Consider the following 20,347-nt stretch of genomic DNA (forward strand, 5'->3'; position numbering starts at 1 on the left):
AGGGATGTACTTTGCTAGGTAAGACCAGCAGATTTGTTATTTTTTTCACCATTATGGGTATTTATAAATGGTCTGAAATAGGTAGTCCATTTTCCTATTCTATACACTTCCTTGTTCAGGATAAATGTTAAAGAAACCATCTGAGTCCTAGAATCTAAACTAGTTTGTGAAAATTATTCATTATGCATTAAAAATTGTTGCCTCCTTAATATTAAAATTTTAATTTTCATAGCTCTTTAGCAAAAACAAAGCTCAAATAGAAAGTTCCCACATACTCGATTTTCTAAAAATGGCTAACAGTATACGTTCAAGCAAAAATGATCAATTTCATGTTTAAAACAATGGAAGCATTTAAACAGGGAGGCAGAAGGATTGCGATGATTAATCTTATGTGACAATTTTATTGGGGCACAGGGTGGGTGCACTGAGAAAACATTATTTGGGGGTGTGTCTGTGAGGGTGTTTCTGACTGAGTAAAGCAAAGTGCCTTCCTCAGTGGGGATGATTATCATCCTCTCCATTTAAGACCTCAATAAAACAAACAAACAAAGCAAACAAACAACACCAACAAAATATATATATATATACAATTCGTTCTGTTTCTCTGGAAAACCCCGACTAATACATGGATTGCCTTTGTTTTTTAGAGTAGTATATCAGACAACTCTTCTATTGGAAAGAGTAGAGACTACACTAAAAAATCAATTAGAAGTTGATTACAAAAATACTTTTGTTATATAATAAGGACTATGACCTTTCCATAGGTCAGGAAAGGAGATAAAATGTTCAAAAGACAGTTATTAGGTATATTAAATAAAATTATAGAAATCAAATTGGCATATATAAAAAGTTACCATAAGAGAGAATTTTCAAGAACGAGGCAGTGGTGAGAAGTATAAAAATGCAATGTATAAGTCCTAGATCCTGAGAACTGGAAATCGCCACTGGGGATGATCATTGATGGAGATAGATATGAGACTGTAAAAGTTAAATTAGGATAAACATTGACAAGATTAATAAAAATAGTGACATTTATTATTTTACACATAAGGAGGTAAGGCTCAGAGAGGCTTTTTTTTTGTTGTTGTTGTTCTTGGGTTTTTCATTTGTTTGTTTGTTTGTTTGTTCTTACTGGCTTAAGCTCATACAGCATGTAAGGACTGAGATAATATTGCTTCCTGAACTTATGACTCATAATTTATAGCCATTATACTAATAAAGTGTGTCAAATGTTAAAAGCAAGGCATGAGCATCCTAAACATTTCAGATATAAAACTTGCTAAAACTTAACTTTGGTATGATAATTATAAAGTGAGTATGGGATGACAAAATTTACTTGGGAATCAGCTGGCCAGTAGATCTAAAAGACATTTTAAGGAATATTATAATTATATAAAATAACAATGTCTATTATTGAGTTATAATTGTAGAAGGCAGAGAAACTATGGTACCAAACAAATTAACTTCTCATGCAGAAACAAGACATTTTAGTAGCAATACATATATGTGCAACCATGAAACGAAACAAGATTAATTTCAGAAAATAATAGATCCTGAACATGCAAAAATACAATCTTCAATTGCATATACAATAGAAAAAATGTTAGACAAGGATCTTTGATTTCCTGTTTTTAGACAAAGATAATTATAATACAAAGGGCATTAAGCTATAGTCACATAATAATCATAATTCTACGGATAGTAAGTAATATGCACATTGTGAGTTAGAGTATACAACATTTTTTACTTACAATTTAAAAATACCTTGCAAGTTATGACTAACAGATTTGTTATGTTTTTTCACCATTGTACAAATATTAAAAAAAATACCTCAAAGTGTTAAAGTAATTTTTCTCAGTTTACATAGCTATTATGTTCTTAGGACTTATGGTTCCAAATCCTTTATGTTTATGTCACAAACATATAGAAGTGAATGAACACACTGAGACATAATTCAAATAGCCACTTGGATGTAATGTAATCTTTTGGACAAGTCTTTAGGTATAACTGAATCACTAATATGTACATTCTTTGATTACCTTTAGTTACTTTAATAAGGTTTTCTGCACAGAGTTCAAGCTTATATTTTGATGTAACCTTTTCAGAGATAACTTTATTTTAATTTTAAAGTTTCTTTTTTTCCTTGCTGACATTATACAATTCTCTAAGTTTATTTCAAAATTTCATTCAATGAGTAATCATCCATGTTTCATCAAATGCATACAGTGAGGTAATTGTGGTGTGTGTGGGTGTTTGTAATTGGTGTACTTAATATATGGCTTTCCAGAATCCTTTTATTGAATTATCTGGAGCATACATTTTATCATCCTCAATTGGTATTTATAACATCCTCAAATGCCTATAATATATACTAAATAAAATTTTATAAAGTCATTAAATGTTTTCTAAAGGGTGATTCCAATGATTTTGTATATAAACACCCACCACTAATACACCAAAAATGCACATGTATATGCTGATTTTTATTCTATTATTTTTTTTTTAGCTCACTGATTTGGAAGGAGGACTTATAGCTGGCTATCAGCATCCTCCTCACTGAACAATGCTGTTGACTCTGCATCCACCTCTGTGTATTCTATATGGCTAGAACAGCAAATCCAGGTAAAGGAGCCTGTGATAATGTAAGAAACAAGCTTCAGCTGAGCAAGCATCTACCTGAATTGGGCATAAATAGTTACGGTTTTCTCAGAGACATTGCTGCTTTGGAGAGGATGTTTCAGAAGTTGTGTGCTTTGGGTCCCAAACTAGTAGAACTAAGGTTTAAAAAAATGAGTGGTCCATCTTATCAAAAAGTATCTGTAATGTGTGTATTTCTCCTTTGAATACTCAGTGTATACAGTTTATAATTGGTTTGCTGTGTTCTCAGAGCAGTGATATAAATGACTAAAACAAATGGTGGGAAGAAAAATTAGTGTTGCCTATTATTATCTATAAAACTAAATATGTATTTTCTACTGTATACATTATGCAATTGTCTACAGCTTTTTATTTTTAATGCTATTAGTTGTGCCTAAGGAAACACAGAACTATTCATCCGAAACCAAGCTGTTTTTTACTTAACTTATATACTTAATAACCTTTATAGAAAGACAGTTGTAGCTTCAGCAATTTTATGGCTTGAGATCAGCATACAAGTTGAAATTTATAGTCAATGACAGTTGCTAATCTTCACTTGTAATGTCATATTTGTTTGCTTCCCTTGTGAAAATATTTAGTTAACTCTACTTTTACTCAAGCATTTATTTTATATGTAACTTTTATGTAGAGAAAGTTAAATTGTTTGTTAATAAAGTTTGAGTAAAAGTACAGTTAAAACTATCCTTATTGACACAGACATAGAGAATGGACTTGAGGACATGGGGAGTGGGAAGGGTAAGCTGGGACAAAGTGAGAGAGTGGCGCGGACATATATACACTACCAAATGTAAAATATATAGCTAGTTGGAAGCAACCGCGTAGCACAGGGTGATCAGCTCGGTGTTTTGTGACCACCTAGAGGGGTGGGATAGGGAGGGTGGGAGGGAGACGCAAGAAGGAGGAGATATGGGGATATATGTATATGTATAGTTGATTCACTTTTTATAAAGCAGAAACTAACACACCATCGTAAAGTAATTATACTCCAATAAAGATGTTAAAAAAATTATCCTTATTTTATGCTCTCACCACTGAATGTTCTCCATTAAAAATATTAAACTTATATGCTCACAGTCATGTGTTCATTTGAATGGGGAAATTAATAGCTCATATGTGGCTAAACTGGAGAATTAATTTTGATACATCATACTCCAAATAAATGTTGAAAACAAAAAAATAATGGTTACATATAGGAAAATACTAAAGATTTACACTATTCCCATTTACACCTTGTGTCATTTCATAATTTGACTAATTCTCTCATCCCCATACTTATAAATTTCAGTTTGCAACATGGAATATGTTTTCCCATGGGCAAAGCAACAAGTGAAAAATAGGTATTTGAGCTTCTGAAAGTAAAATGCTGTCACATTCTTAGACCTTAATATAATTAGGTTCCCATGATCTTGGTAGACTCTTTTGGTGGCAAGTGTTAATGGTATGAGTATGATGGCAATTCAAATATGCAGAACAGAGAAGAAGAAACTAAGATTTGTTGTGTGTCCCACATATGTCAGGCACTCTGCAAGCTGGAAATTTTAGATAATAACAACAATAAGAGCATTCATACATAACACTTATATACATATTTCAAAGAGTCAGTTGTTTTATAATTATTTATTCATTCATTTCTCACAATAATCTCTGGTATAGGTGTACTTTTATTTAGGTATTAGATTATGCCATATCAAATTAATCACTAATCTCAGACTTTTAACGTAGACTGAGTTTATTTCTGTCTTAGGGTCCATATCCAAAGTAAGTCTGAGGCTGATTGTGTGTGGAAAGGGTTGCGATCGACACAGTCACTCAAAACCAAAGCTGTCATAGCTGCTCCCAGCTATTCATTGACCCCAAAGTGACAGACATTACTTGTGCCCACATCCCTTTGACCAGACCTTGTCTCAGAGAACTACAAAACAAAGGATAGGAAAATAAAAGGCAAGCAAAGAATATTTGATTAAACACCACTCTTTGGCAGTGTGTCTTTCTGATGTGCAAACTATTTGATGCTACTTAGTTCCATGTTCCATAACCACGCATTTCTTTGGGGCCATGCACATTTATTATCACTTTTCCTGCTTGAGGTAAACAGACAAAGGATTTTTTTAGCCAGGATTGTAGTCTCTTTGACAGTAGAATGAATGCAGATCTCTGCACGGGATCAGATTTCCAAGTGGAAGACTACAATGGGAAACTCCTTTATCAATAGAGGTTTTTCTTTTAATTTGTTTGTTTGCTTTTAAGCAAGAAATTTAAAGCCACACCCTTAACCTGATCTGTGCTATAAGAGTTAGTTTTAATTTTTTGTTATTATTTAAAGGAATATTCCATTTCAACACCTAATGTTTAGGTTCTCAAAGTAATTAGATTCTCTAACACTGCAAGTGTCCACATTTCTGAAACCTATCCCTTTTCTTTTTATCAAGCTGGCAAACTAGCTCATCTCTTTCTTACAACACCTTGCCAAACACAGGCAATTAGAACTAACACAAACCATAATGCCTTGTTCTCCAACCTCTTCTTACCTTAGTCACAAAAACAAAAAAACAAAACATCTCTCCTATAATTTTAAATGACAGTTTAACCAAATAATTTGGAGCTGTATAACAATATTTTTCAGCCTCCAACCTTAGTTTCTTTGTTGTCTGCTCCCAGATGCTAAGCCAATACCACAGTCTATGTTTTTGTTTGGCAAATACTCTACAGCAATTTCAGTCGTGTATAGTAACATAGATGGTGTTTCAGCTGTTGTTATCTTCTAACAATCAGACACTATATTTTTAGTCTCCTGGTCTGGTACCTTTCTTTGTCCACTCTTGAAATGCTGGTGATCTCTTTGGTTTCATCATCATCCTGACTCTCTTCTTACTGAACATACTTTTCGTGTCCACAAATGAAATATTTGGCAAGCATTATGATTTTTGCCACAATAGCTACTACTCTCATCCCATTTTACAGATAAGAAAACTGAGGGACAGTGTTACTAAATTACTAGCCCAGAATCACACACCCAATAAAGAGTGACTCTCCATAGTATGTGATAATAATTTTAACACTATTAATTCATTTAATTCTCACAACTCTGTCCTTAGGTATTTTTTATTTCTCATTTTACACATGATAACACTCAGTTCCAGCTAAGTGTCAAAGACAGAATTGAAATCTAAGTATGCATACTTTTTGACCCTCTAACAGATCCTTCAACCTTAACATTTCAAAAACTGGAACCAGAAAATGTATTCTCCTTCCTAAAATCTGCTGCTCTCCCTGTATTCTCTGGCCAAGTTAACCATTATCCATAGAGCTGACAAAACTGTACTCACCCTGTAGCCTTTAGTTCCTCTCCTTTTCTAGTTTAGACCCTTATCTCCTGTTCCACTTGGACGATGATAGTTGCATTTCACAGGTTTTCCTGTTTACAGTCTCTTCCAACTCCTATCCATCCTTTATATTCCTGGATGTTATATTTCTAAGATAAAGATTTGATATACTATTTCCCTTTTATTAAAAGAAAAAAAAAAGGATAGCGCCTTGCTGCCCTTTGCTACAGAATAAACTTTAACTTTTAGCCAAATTAATGGGAGTGTGTAGTTGCCCTCAACAGAGATGGAGAAGGCTAGTGTTGGAAGAGTTTCAGGAAGAAAGATCAGTTTGGGGCACTATAGCATGTGTCTTAGACATCAACATAGAGCTGTCAGGAGACATCAAAATAGAGCTGTCAAGTCAGCATTTGTATATATAAATTTCAAGGCATTATAATATAGATTTTGTTGAAATCTATGTAAACAAATTAAATCACCAAGGGAAAGAGTACTGAGAAAGAATGACTAGTGAAGTAAGGAGAAAACTAAGAGAAATGGCATCCTGGAAGACAAGTGAAATAAGTATATCAAAGAGGAGGACAAGACTAACTTTTTCAAATACTCCTGGTAGGTCACACAAGATACTCATTGAGAATTGAAACTTGAATTTAGCATCTGGAATAGAAATTCTGGCAAACTGATGGGCTCTAAAACTTGATTGAAATGGGTATAAGAGAGAATTGGAGGAGAGAAATTGGAGACAGTGAGTATAACAACCATTTTGAGGTGGAATTTCAATGCAAAAAAAAGGAATCAAGAAATGGTGTGGTAGCTCCTACGGGAAGGCAAGTTAGATATTCTTTTTAAGAAAGAAATACATAAAAGATGGAAGCTTTGTATTGATGGTAACAATTTGTCTGAGAGAGAAACACTTGATGATGTGTAAGGAATAATGACTAGGAGAGAACTGATGGAGTTGTGTCTTTGAGACAGGTAAGAGGATATGGAATCTTGTACCCCAAAGAGGAGATTGACTCTAAATAGAAGCTTGGAAATTTTATCACTGGTAAAAGAGAAGAGGCAGAATGTGTCTGCAGGTACTGCAGGCTGGTAGGAATTGTAGCTAGTGTCTGTGGATGTCCCTTTCTGATAATTTTTATTTGCCAATGAAATAGGAAGTAATTTTATTAGCTTTAGTTAAGGTAAGGAAGGAAATTGACAAGTGCATGGGAACTTATAAGTAAAATTACAATATGAAAGAAACATGAATACTTAATTCTTGCCAATATGTTTAGATCATGGATGATGTGTCAACAAATTTTGGATACTCAGCCTATCTAAATACCTAAGATATATTAGGGTAATGATAATAATAGCTGCAATAATGCTGAAATAATAATAGTTTACATTTCTTAGGTTCTTATTATTTACCAGGCACTACTCAAAGTGTTATATATGGATTAGCTAATTTAATCTTCAAATAAAACCTAAGAGTTAGACGATATATTATCCCATTTTACAAATGAAAATATCAAGATATTAAAAATGACATTTTACCCAAGGTGACACATTTAAGAAAAGAAACTGGTGAAATGAAAAAAGAAATTATCTCATGTGTTAATACATTTCATAAGGACTCCAAGAAAACTGAGAGACTTATTAAGTCAGTGTTAAAGTATCAGTCATTTTGGTAAGTCAGAGTATGATATTTTGGAAAAGGATTTGAGGACCTACCCAATGCTCTATAAGTGACCATTTATTTAAGCTCCTCTTAAAGATAGTTCTATATCTATAGACAAGCAGAGTTGTCCTTGTGGTCAGATATCCCTCCTAAAACCAAGTCTTCAAACATTGTCTGAAACCATCTAACAAAGAAAAACTTCCACATGTTCCTTGAGGTTAGGATGTGTTCCTTAGAACCTTTTATCTCTCCAGCAACTTACAAATAATAGGAATTTGTTGTTGATGCCAATTATAAGGAGGATGATTTCATGGCTTTTTAAATTAACATCTCTATATGCAGATAACAATCACCTTGAAAGACTGATTGCTAATGTTCAAATTGCCTTTTGTGCAAAACTGACAAATTTTAGACTAAATTGCTGTTGGCTATGTTTTCAAAAAGGTAGATCTTAATAATGACACTTAATTTTTCTTTTTTGAACAAATGAATGAGTTTCAAGACTGTTTCTACAAAGACAGAGCACTATATAAATTCCACATGAAAGCAAGCCCTAATTTAAAAAATAATACCCTAATGATACCTAATTACTTCCTTGAGAATAAGCAGCAACCTAATTAGTCACCTTTATCTTCATATGCACCCGGAATTGCTATTGTGAATAAAGCATACAAAGCACAGTGCATTTTAACAATAATTCTCTGCACTGGAGGAAAGTGAGAAGGTTGGGTTAAGCAGGCATGGTAATTTATGACAAATCATTAGAATTTGTAATGGTATTTGATTCATTTTTTGGAGGGGATTGATCAAATAATTTATAGAGTTTGGAAAAATTCCCATTGCCAGTTACACAGAATTATTTTAGAGCTAAACTTAAAGCATTTCTTATAAAGCTAGATAAAATGCAGTTTCAAGAGACAGTGTATCTGTGTATGTCAGACATTTCTCTGCCATAGCAAATGGCAACTATTAACTCCACACTTTGAGATTTTATCCAGAAAGAACTTGGAAATATCTTCTCAGTTAGATAATGTCTTCTCAGAAATGGGTTGTGGACAGGACAGATTAAGCAAGCTGACAACCACTCAGATGAGTTCCTGGAGGTGAGCCTTTGCAGACAGAAAAGAAAAGAAAAGTTCTCATGTCTTCACCACTGCCACAGTGAATGGCTTAAAAATCAGTTTGAAAGATGTTATAAATAAATAAATAAATATTTTTTAAAGAATCAGTTTGTACCATCTTGTATAAAATTTGAAGTGAGAAAGGCAAGGCATATTCTTTCCTTGGGCACTGCAGAAGAGTTAGCCCTTACCTTGATTGTTAATAATGTAAATCTTTAGAAATATTTGAAGTGGCCATTCAAGCCAAGTGAAAACAATTCTACTTCATGGTAAATTGCAAATAAGTTTCCATGGAAGGTGAAGACAATCTTCCTGATTACTACTGGACTTTTATGAGTATGAATTTTTTATATTCTTTGGCTTTTCTGAGAAGTTACTTTTAGAGAAACTTTATTTGTCATCAATTTCTTTGTTGCAAATTACCACAAATTTAGCAACTTAAGGCAACAGGCTTTATAAGCACACAGTCCCTGTGAGACAGGACTCTGGAAATTTGCTTAGCTGATTCCCATACTAAGGGTCTCATAGGCTGTCATTAGAGTTAGCCAAGGCAGGGTCCTCATCTGGAGGCTCCACTACAAAAGGATCTGCTTCCAAACGCCTAGTTCTTGGGCAAAATTCATTTCCTTGGAGTTGCAGGACTGAGAGCATTAGTGTTTTGCTGGCTGGAGGCTAGAGGCCAGCCTCAGCTCCTAGAGGCTGTCCAAAGTTTTTGCAGTTGTTTGCCATGTGGGATTCCCCAACCTGACCATGAACTTCACCAAGTTGACCAGAAGAGTCTCTGAGACAAATGGGCTAGCAAAACAGAGTCTTATATAACAGAGCATAATCACAGGAGTGACATTCCATCACTCTTGCTCTATTATACAGTGTTAGAGGAAAGTCACAGGTCCTCCCTCAATTAAGGGGAGGAGAGTATACATGGACATGAAGACCACGTGGCAGAGGTCTTGGGGGTGGGCACCCTAGAAACTGTTCAGTCTTTTCACCTGTTTATCATGGAGCTTTGTTTCCTCTGTTCCAGCAAGTGTATTCTTGTAAATTCTTAAGTGCAACTACTGAATTAAGACTTTTGCTTAGAAGGAGTTTTTTTGTTTTGTTTTGTTTTGTTTTGTTTTTTAACCATGTCTGCACTCCTCATTTCTCAACTTTCTGTGATGACTTATACTCCACTGTCTTCCAGTCTCCTGCCTTTTTCACTAGGACCATGAGTTTTTCAAATTCTCAGCAGCTGTGTATAGTCAAGATAAGTAAGAGTCTGGGAGGTCCAGTTCCCAGGCAGAGCCCTTAGGCCTGAATCAGCCTCTTAATGATGATGATCAGATTGCTCTTTCCCCTTACATTCATTTTAGTGTAACCTCTGCTAACCACAACTCTTCAGACTACTGAATTTCTCCTCCCTTTAGTAACTAGGGAGAGAATAGCTTTTGAAATTCCATCCTTAGATTCTTGGATCCTTGGATCAGCTATCCACAAAAAGTCTTCATTGTTAAGAATTTGCCCCAAACCCCTGGATTCCACCCCTCCCACACACACGTTTGAATGGTTAAAATTAATTAGCTTTCTAAACAATTTGATGTTCAAAATTTTACACCTGCCTTTGCACCTGGCATCTAAGGAGGTCCTGCTCAAAGAAAATTTTCTCTTCTCTCCAAATAAACCACAAATGGCAGGAAATTCATTTAGTAAACTATAGCTTTAAAAGTATACAGAACGATTATTTTCTGAATTTTTTCTGATTACTAAGATTATTTTGACTTTTAGAAAAAAGGTATATCAGGATTAGTTCAGTTGTTATGAAGATCATTTATAACAAGAATTGCTTAGTAGTCTATTCCAGATATCTATCTTCAGACCACATTCTATGCTTCCAAGCAGCACTGCACTTCATTCTGAAAAACATATTCATCCCACCTTCTCAGAAAAAAAAAGTCTCATTTCTATCTTTATTCACAACATGACCCTTTGGGTCTTCAACAATTGGTTACTAACTTCACACTCACCTCCACTAATGTTCTCCTCTCCCCGCTTCCCACCTGAGCAGGTTCTTTAGCCATCTACTGGATACATCTAAAGCATTCTTTTGATTTTAGAAGTTGATTCTAGTCTTTTATATCATTTCTTGTCTCTGATTTTCTAAGATAATAACCAGATTAAATTTTTCTAATGATTATAAAATTTCCATTATGAGTTTCATCTTTACGTGGAAACTATTTAATTCCAATATCTTTAAATAATTGTAAGCAGATTCCTCTTTTCAAAGGCTATGTATTAAAATTAATATTTTTTTCTTTTAAAAAAAATTTGGTTGTGCTATCAGATACTGAAAGAGGGATTATGGATTTGTCTATTTCTCCCTTTATTTCTCTTGAGTTTTGTTTTATATATTTGGAGGCTACATTATTATTTGCATGCAAATTTAGAATTGTTGTAACTTTTTGATAAACTGATCTTTTTTTGTTTTCACTGGGATCAGTTCTCTTTGCATTGATTTTTTTCCCTTAAACTCTACATTTGTTGATATTAATGCAACTACACCAGATTACTTTTGGTTAGTACTTGCATGGAATAACTTTTTCTATCTTTTACTTTCCTCATTTCTGCATCCTTATATTGGACAGGTCTCTCTTGTAAGCAGCATATGATTTTTTTTTTTTTAAATCCAGTGTGTTAGTGTTTGTCTTTCAATTGGAATATTTACTCTGCTTATATTTAATATAGTTGCTCATATATTCAACATCTTAATGCTCATTTTCTATTTGTCCCTCTTATTTTCTGTTACTTTTCTCTCCTTTCTTACCTTTTCTGGCCAACCTGAAATTACATACCCAGCAAAATATATCCTTTGAATATTTTAAAATATTATTATTTTACCTTCTGGGAGAAATAGCTCGAACTCTACTTATTTGCAGAGCACATGTAAAATCAAGTCCATCAGCTCCCTCTGCTATATTTTCATTTTGCTATGTCATTCTGTTACTGACCAGGGTTCCTGGTCTCCTTAATCAATAGAAATTTATCAGAGGCCAGACAAGAAATTCAGGCAAGGCTTGACTGAGGCTCCTGCTGCAGCAAGAGGGAGCAAAACCAAGTAACAGTTTCCCTTGCTTGCTCCCTGAGCGGGGTGGCAAGCTGGTTCCTTCTATGGGGTGAGGGTAAGGGTGGGACCAGGGGTTGGACCGGGGAGGTGATGTAGGTGCTCTCCCCACCGTCTTGATGGTGTTGTGTGCAGGGTGCGTGTGTAGTACCATGCTTTTGCTCCCGGCTCCTCAGAAGTGGCAGTTGGAGTTTTGGTCTTTTTGTATCCTGTTGTTCATGATTTGTCCCAACTGTGCATGAACACAGTTATTTTTAGTCCCTTATAGTTTCTTTTTGTTTTTTATAACATGTTATTGGAGTATAATTGCTTTATAATGTTGTGTTAGTTTCAGCTGCATAACAAAGCGAATCAGCTATACATATACATATATCCCCATATCTCCTCCTTCTTGCGTCTCCCTCCCACCTTCCCTATCCCACCCCTCTAGGTGGTCACAAAGCACCGAGCTGATCTCCCTGTGCTATGCGGCTGCTTCCCACTAGCTATCTATTTTATATTTGGTAGTGTATATATGTCCATGCCATTCTCTCCCTTTGTCCCAGCTTACCCTTCCCCCTCCCTGTGTCCTCAAGTCCATTCTCTACGTGTGGGTCTTTATTCCTGTCCTGCCCCTAGGTTCATCAGAACCATTTTTTTTTTTTCGATTCCATATATATGTGTTAGCATACAGTATTTTTTTTCTCTTTCTAACTTCACTTTGTATAACAGACTCTAGGTCCATCCATCTCACTACAAATAACTCAATTTCAATTATTTTTATGGCTGAGTAATACGCCACTGTATATATGTGCCACATCTTCTTTATCCATTTATCTGTTGATGGACACTTAGGTTGCTTCCATGTCCTGGCTATTGTAAATAGAGCTGCAGTGAACATTGTGGTACATGACTCCTTTTGAATTATGATTTTCTAAGGATATATGCCCAGTAGTGGGATTGCTGGGTAGTATGGTAGTTCTATTTTTAGTCTTTTAAGGAACCTCCATACTGTTATCCATAGTGGCTGTATCAATTTACATTCCCACCAACAGTGCAAGAGTGTTCCCTTTTCTCCACACCCTCTCCAGCATTTATTCTTTGTAGATTTTTTGGTGATGGCCATTCTGACCGTTGTGAGGTGATACCTCGTAGTTTTGATTTGCATTTCTCTAATGATTAATGATGTTGAGCATCCTTTCATGTGTTTGTTGGAGCCTGTGGAGCCTAATTTTCCATAGTATTAAAGTAACATACTGTGTTCAATTATTATGTTAATCACGGGTATTTCTTGGTAAAATACTGTGTTTCAAAAATAGTTTTGCTGAGGACAACCACCATTATACACTGGGATTAAGAGAATTAAAGGTACAATAATATAACACCAAATATAGTTCTCTAATATATTTTTCAAAGTCTTAAGTTTTGAAAATAAAGTTCCCGTTATTTATTGGCATTTCAAAATTTGGCTCTAGTATGTTTTCTACAGCTTCTGAGGCAAGAAGAACCACCCAATTCACATGAATTTATTATTTCTTGATATTGTTACTTAGAGGATTTTCAAAATCAGTTCTAAAATTGTCTGAACAAAGAATTTTTTATTTCTTTTTCTTTTTTTGTTTTTTTTTTTGGTTAAATCAGACTATGTTTCTCAGGGTATAATTTTATGAGTTTGAAATGTGTCTTTGTGGTAATCTCCCAATTGGCACACAGTACAAAAATTGGAGATTTATTTATGATTTAAAAAATCTGTTAATAGCTTTATGGAAGTACAATTAACATTCAAATAATTATGCATGTTTAAATTATATAATTAGATAAACTTTGACGCATTTATGCACTTGTAAAAACAACAACATAATCAAAATTGTGAATATGTTCTTCATCCCCAAAAGTTTTTTTACACTCTTATGTAATCTCGCTATTCTGCCCTTTTGACCTACTCTCTCCTCTCTCCCCCAGGCAACCAATGTTCTGCTTTGGATCACTGTAGATTAATATACATATACTGAATTCTTCAAGTAAATTCTAAGGTATGTACATTTTTTTTTTGTCTAGCTCCTTCCACTCAACATAATAATTTTGAGGTTTATCTATGTTGTTGAATTCATCAATAGTTCATTCCTTTTAATAGCTGATTAGTTTTCCATTGTATGGATATACCACAATGTTCTTAGCACTTTACTTCCTGATGGACACTTTGGTTGTTTCCAGTTTAGTGATATTACAAATCAAACAGCTGTAAATAGTTGCATATATGTCTTGATATGGATATAAGTTCTCTCTTTTTTATTTTTGGCCCCACTGTGCAGTATGTGGGATTTCAGTTCCCTGACCAGGGATCAAACCCACACCCCCTGCAGTGGAATCATGGAATCTTAAACACTGGACTGCTAGGGAAGTCCCTTTTTAAAATTTATTTTTATTTTTTGGTATAAGCTCTCCTTTGTCTTAGGTAAATACCTAAGAATGGAAAGACTGGACCCTATGTTCATGCTATTTACCTTTTTAAGAAACTATAAAGTTGATTGTCCAAGTGACTGTGCCATATTGCATTCCCACATGCAATTTAGAGAGCTCAAGTTGTACCATATCCTAATCAACACTTGGTATGGTCAACATTTTTATTTTGGCCATTCTAATAGGTATGCTTTATCACACTATGGTTTTCATTTGCATTTCTCTAACGACTCATCATGTTGCTTGTTTTATTTTTTAATGTCTTCATTTGGAAAAAGAATATCATCTTTGGTAAAGTGTCTTCCAAACTTTGGCTCATTTTTTATTAGGTTATTTTCTTTCTTAATGTTACATTTTAGGAGCTCTTTATGCATTCTATATATAAATCCTTTATCAGATATATGATTTGCAAATAATTTCTCCCCATTATGGTTTGTCTTTTCCTGTCTTAGCAGTATCTTTCTTAATTTTGATAACATCAAATTAATGGACTTGTGTCTTTTATGGATTTTATTTTTAGTATATTTATGAAATTTTTGCATTACCAAGGTCAAAAAATGTTCTTCTATGTATTATTTAGAAGTTTTATAGTTTTATGAAACACATTATGTTTAAAGTCCATTTTGAGTTAATTTTTGTATGTGGAAAAAAGCATGGGTTCAAGTTCATTTTGTGCAATTGTTCAAAAAAATTTGTTGAAAAGATTTACAGATTCTCCACTGAATTGTCTTTGCATCTTTATTTAAAATCAATTGAATATATATAAGTGGGCCTTTATTGGCCCTTTCTATTCTAGTTCAGTGATCCTTGACATAAATATTATTCAGGTGTTTTTACTGAAGCTTTCCAATACGTCTTAGTGTTAGGTGACATGTCTTTCAAGTTTGTTCTTCTTTTTTCAAACTTGTTATTACTACTCTAGGTCTTTGATTTATATATCAGTTTTAGAATCATCTTGTCAATATCTAATAACAAAAAACCTGCTGAGATTTTGATAGAAATCACATGGAAGTTATAGATCAATTTAGGGAGAATTGCCATTTTAGCTGTATTGAGCCTTCTAAGCCCTAAAAAAAGTAAAATTCTCCACTTATTCAGGTCTTCTTTAATGTCTTTCAGCACTGATTTGAGTGTACAAGTGTTGCATATCTTTAGTTGGATTTATTCCTAATATTCCAAACTTTTGATAGTATTGTATTTTAATTTCTTTATTTTTTGTGTATAGAAATATAATTGATATTTCTATAATAAATTGGCACACTACAAAAATGCTAAACGTAACTTCTTTGTTTTGAGTTATTTCTTTCTTTATTTATTTTTTAGATTCAGCAGATTTTTCTACTTAGAAAATCATGCAAATTCTAAATCCCTTCACTTTTCCAGTCTCCGGTCTCCACCTCCTCAACTCAGAAAGTTCACTAGTCTGTGCCCTTCTATTCCCTTCCTGTGTTGTTCCTGGAATATTTCTCTGCTTAGTAACATGGGACAATAGAAAATTATCTTGTCTGTTTCACTTCTCTCAGAAAATACTGTCCTTTTTGCATAATATTTAAAGTCATCTTGAGAATTGTTGTTTCATATATTTTACCCAGTTTCTTAGTTGTTTGAAGGAAGATAAATCTGTCCCCTGTTATTCCAGTCTGGCCCGAAGCAGAAATATGTAGTGTGTCTCAATCTATACAAGTATCCACCTCTTGTCCTCACATTTTTTTTATTAAAATATGATTCACATACCATAAAATCCATTGTTTCAAAGTATACAGTTGAATGATTTTTAGAATATTCACTTAATTGTTCAATAACCACCACTATCTAATTCCAGAACATTTTATCAACTCACAAAAGAAACCCTGCCAACCCTTAATCTACTTTCTGTCTCTATGGAGTTTTCTATACTGGCCACTTCATGTAGATAAAATTATGCACTATGTGGCCTTTGCCTCTGACTTCTTTCAATAAGCAGAATATTTTCAAGGCTTATCAATGCTATAGGATGAATTGGTAACTTAATTTTATGGCTAAATAATGTTGTGTTTTATGGATATATCACATTTTATTTATTCTTTAATCAATTGATGGATATTTAGGTGGTTTAGACTTTTTGGTTATTACAAGTAATGCTGCTGTTAACATTCATGTTCATATTTTTGGGTTGATATGAGTTTTCAGTTAGTTTGAATATATGCCTGGGAGGGTAACTGCTGAATCATATGTTTAATTTTGGATAAACTGCCAAAATATTTTACAAATGACCTTGTTTTCCCTCTGCATTGCAGCCTAAAATCTTCCTTCCCTCAGTAAGCTGGAACCAAGTTTTGTAGCAAACAATAACACAGGGTTCACATGGCTATATACAGAAGGCACTCCACAGTGTGTGTGGAAATAGAAGAAAAAAGAAAACAGTAGCACTAAATAAATTTCAGATTTTTGTAAAAAATGGAAAATCTTTGCCATCACAAAGTAGAACATACTCTGGCATCACACTGCTTTACCTTGGTACTCAGGTGGAGAAAAGCAATGTGAACACTTAGGTGGTGAGTTTAGTTTGTAATAATATTCTTCTCTAGAGACAAAGAAACTAATAAAATGTCTTCTTTGTAAAGTACATGAAAGCTTCTCTGTGGTAAAATGATTCAATTGGGCCTATAGTTAGGAGAGTAGATTTTAAGTGTCCTCACCAATAAATAAATAGTAACTACCTGAGGTGATAGATATGTCATTTAGCTATATTATGGTAATCATTTCATATGTATACATCAAAAGATCATGTTGTACATCATAAATATATGAATCTTCCTCAACTTATCAACTTATGATGGGGTTACCTACCAATAAACCCATCATAAATTGAAAATATCATATGGTGAAAATGCATTTAATACACCTAACCTACCAAACATCATAACTTAGCCTAATTGACCTTAAACATGCTCAGAATACTTACATTAGCCTAAAGTTGGGAAAAATCATCTAATACAAAGCCTATTTTATAATAAATTGTTAAATATCTCATGTAATTTATTGAATTCTGCACTCAAAGTGAAAACAGGATGGTTGTATGGATACAGAATTGTAAGTGTATTGGTTGTTCACCCTTGTGATCACCTGCCTGATTGGAAGGTGCCACTGCTCAGCTGTGACTCTGTGCCTACTGCATTTCATTAGTCGGGATATTCAAAATTTGAAGTACACTTTTCACTGAATGCATGTTACTTTTGCACCATTGTAAATTGGAAAAATTTTGAGTGGGACCATTCTAAGTCAGGGACTGTCTGTATAAAATTTTTATTTAACAATCATACCTCAATGAAACTGGATAAATAGGGGGGTGGGCCTAGAACCTCTTGTTGCAAGAAATCAAGGCACTTTTAAAAATGCCTAGGTTAAGCCTTTGAAAAGGAAAAGAAAATCTCATTGACTTAATTGTGATTAAAAAAACAGTGATAATACTATTTTGTTGAAAGAAGTTGAGTAAATTAAAAGAATCATACACCATTGACATTGACAGTGAAACTCCTTCAAATAGAAAAAGTGCTAAAAAGTGGTGGTAAAACATATATAATTTTCCCAAAATTTCGTCAATAATGCTATATGTTGATCAGTGCAGGTCTGTGAGTCTTATGTTGAAGTTAATCTAATTATAAACCATGGGTTAGCTTTTCATTTTACTCCAACGTAATATCTGGAAGAACATATGTGTTTGTAGAATGTTAAATTGTTAGAATATTCAGAAGGAAAATATTTGTTCTTGAAGAGGGAAAGGGATCCATGTTATATTGTTGAAATAGAATGTGAAATTCAGTGGATTCAAGGTAATTTCAGGGAATTCCCCTGGTTTGCAAAGAGATGGAAAATGCTGAAAAATTTTCAGAATTAAAAGGAATGAGCTAACACAAGAATAGAGTAAGAGTTTATTGAAGCAGAATTAAGATCTCAGTAAAGGTAGAAACTGCTTGTCTATTCCCTTAATAAGAAGTCCCCCTTTATGCTAATAGCATTGTAATGGGACAACCCATGTGCAATGGAAAAATGCATTCATTCTAGGGGCACTCATTTGGTTTGGATAGCCTCACATTCAGGAATGGTTCAAGGAGAAAATGGGAGAGGTTATGGCATTAAAAATAAATAAATAAATAAAAGGGAAAAATGCCTTGAGGAAAACATATTGAATTATAATAAAAAATAATCTAACGTCACCAATACACTAAAAGGAATTTGGGGGTATGTTGTATATATCGGTCAGAACCTTTGCAAGTATAAATCATTTGATTGTGTGTCCACATTTCAATCACTTGTTTGTACTTCATTATCTCCATATTTTGCTTTGGAAAGAGTAGGAGCCTATGCCAACAACACAGAGTATTTTGCATTGGAAATCTCCAAATCTAACCATTATGGCATGAATTCCTTGAATGCAGACACCAATTTTGTACAGTTGCTTATGGTATGCATAATGCTGCACAAGGCAATGTACTAAGTGTATTATTTTACACATAGGAAGTGCAAAATAATAATTTCTGAAGGATAAACAAATAGATAAATTTTCAGGACATTTAAATTTTACATGCAGAACACTGAATTTCAAACTAACTCAATTAACATTAATATACATACTATCACATTTTATAATCAGAAAAACTAATTAAAATAATGCATTGTAGCTTGAATCAAAAATATATCTTCTTCCAAGTTACCATATCATTTTGAGCATAGAGTTTGCCAATGTCATATTCGAAGCACTTTAAAGATCAATTTTTCTCTTTTTTTTTTTTTTCCAAAATACAATATATGGAATTTTACATTGAAGGGAAAAAAAAATAGCTGACACATAGGGGAAAGAAATGATTGACTTTCCCCACCCAATGTCTGTTTGGATGGGCAGAGAGAAGCATGACATTACTGGAGAGGTGATGACATCTAAAATGATGTATCAGAGTACTTGCTTTGGCAGCACATATACTAAATTTGGACCGATACAGAGAAGATAAGCATGGTCCCTGCACAGGATGACATGCAAATTCATGAAGCGTTCCATATTTTGAAAGCAGTTCAAAGAGGGAAGATTATAGCAATACGAGTCTACCTCAAGAAACAAGAAAAATCTCAAATAATCTAACTTTACACTAAAGAAACTAGAGAAAGAAAAACAAACAAAAAAAAACCCAAAGTTATTAGAAGGAAAGAAATCATAAAGACCAGAGCAGAAATAAATGAAACAGAAAAAAAGAAAACATAGCAAAAGTCAATAAAACTAAAAGTTGCTTCTTTGAGAAGATAAACAAAATTGAGAAACCTTTACCAGACTCATCAAAAAAAAAAAAAAAAAAGAGAGAGGACTCAAATCAAAATTAGAAAAGAAAATGGAGAAGTTACAACAGACACTGCAGAAATACAAAGCATCCTAAGAGACTACTACAAGCAACTCTATGCCAATAAAATGGACAACCTGGAAGAAACAGAGAAATTTTTAGAAAGGTATAACCTTACAAGACTGAACCAGGAAGAAACAGAAAATATGAACAAACAAATCACAAGTAATGAAATTGAAACTGTGACTAAAAATCTTCCAACAAACAAAAGTCCAGGACCAGATGGCTTCACAGGTGAATTCTATCAAGTGTTTGGAGAAGAACTAACACTGATCCTTCTCAAACTCTTCAGAAAATTGTAGAGGAAGGAACACTCCCAAACTCATTCTATGAGGCCACAATCAATCTGATACCAAAACCAGACAAAGATACTACAGAAAAAGAAAATTACAGACCAATATCACTGATGAATATAGATGCAAAAATCTTCAACAAAATACTAGCAAACAGAATCCAACAACACGGTAAAAGGATCATACACCATGATCAAGTGGGGTTTATCCCAGGGATGCAAGGATTCTTCAATATATGTAAATCAATCAATGTGATACACCATATTAACAAATTGAAGGATAAAAACCATATGATCATCTCAATAGATGTAGAAAAAGCTTCTGACAAATTTCAACACCCATTTATGATAAAAACTCTTCAAAAAGTGGGCATAGAGGGAACCT

General features: G+C 33.7%; 1 non-coding gene across 1 annotated transcript; it reads left to right on the forward strand.

Annotated features, from left to right (window-relative positions):
• The first annotated feature begins 19,236 nt into the window (after nt 1-19,236).
• On the forward strand, nt 19,237-19,342 carry LOC137211512 (U6 spliceosomal RNA). The gene has a single exon (XR_010937116.1). It is a non-coding gene; the product is annotated as a U6 spliceosomal RNA (small nuclear RNA).
• Nucleotides 19,343-20,347: the final 1,005 nt, after the last annotated feature.

Source organism: Pseudorca crassidens, chromosome 18, assembly GCF_039906515.1.
Source record: "Pseudorca crassidens isolate mPseCra1 chromosome 18, mPseCra1.hap1, whole genome shotgun sequence".
Taxonomy (NCBI): domain Eukaryota; kingdom Metazoa; phylum Chordata; class Mammalia; order Artiodactyla; family Delphinidae; genus Pseudorca; species Pseudorca crassidens.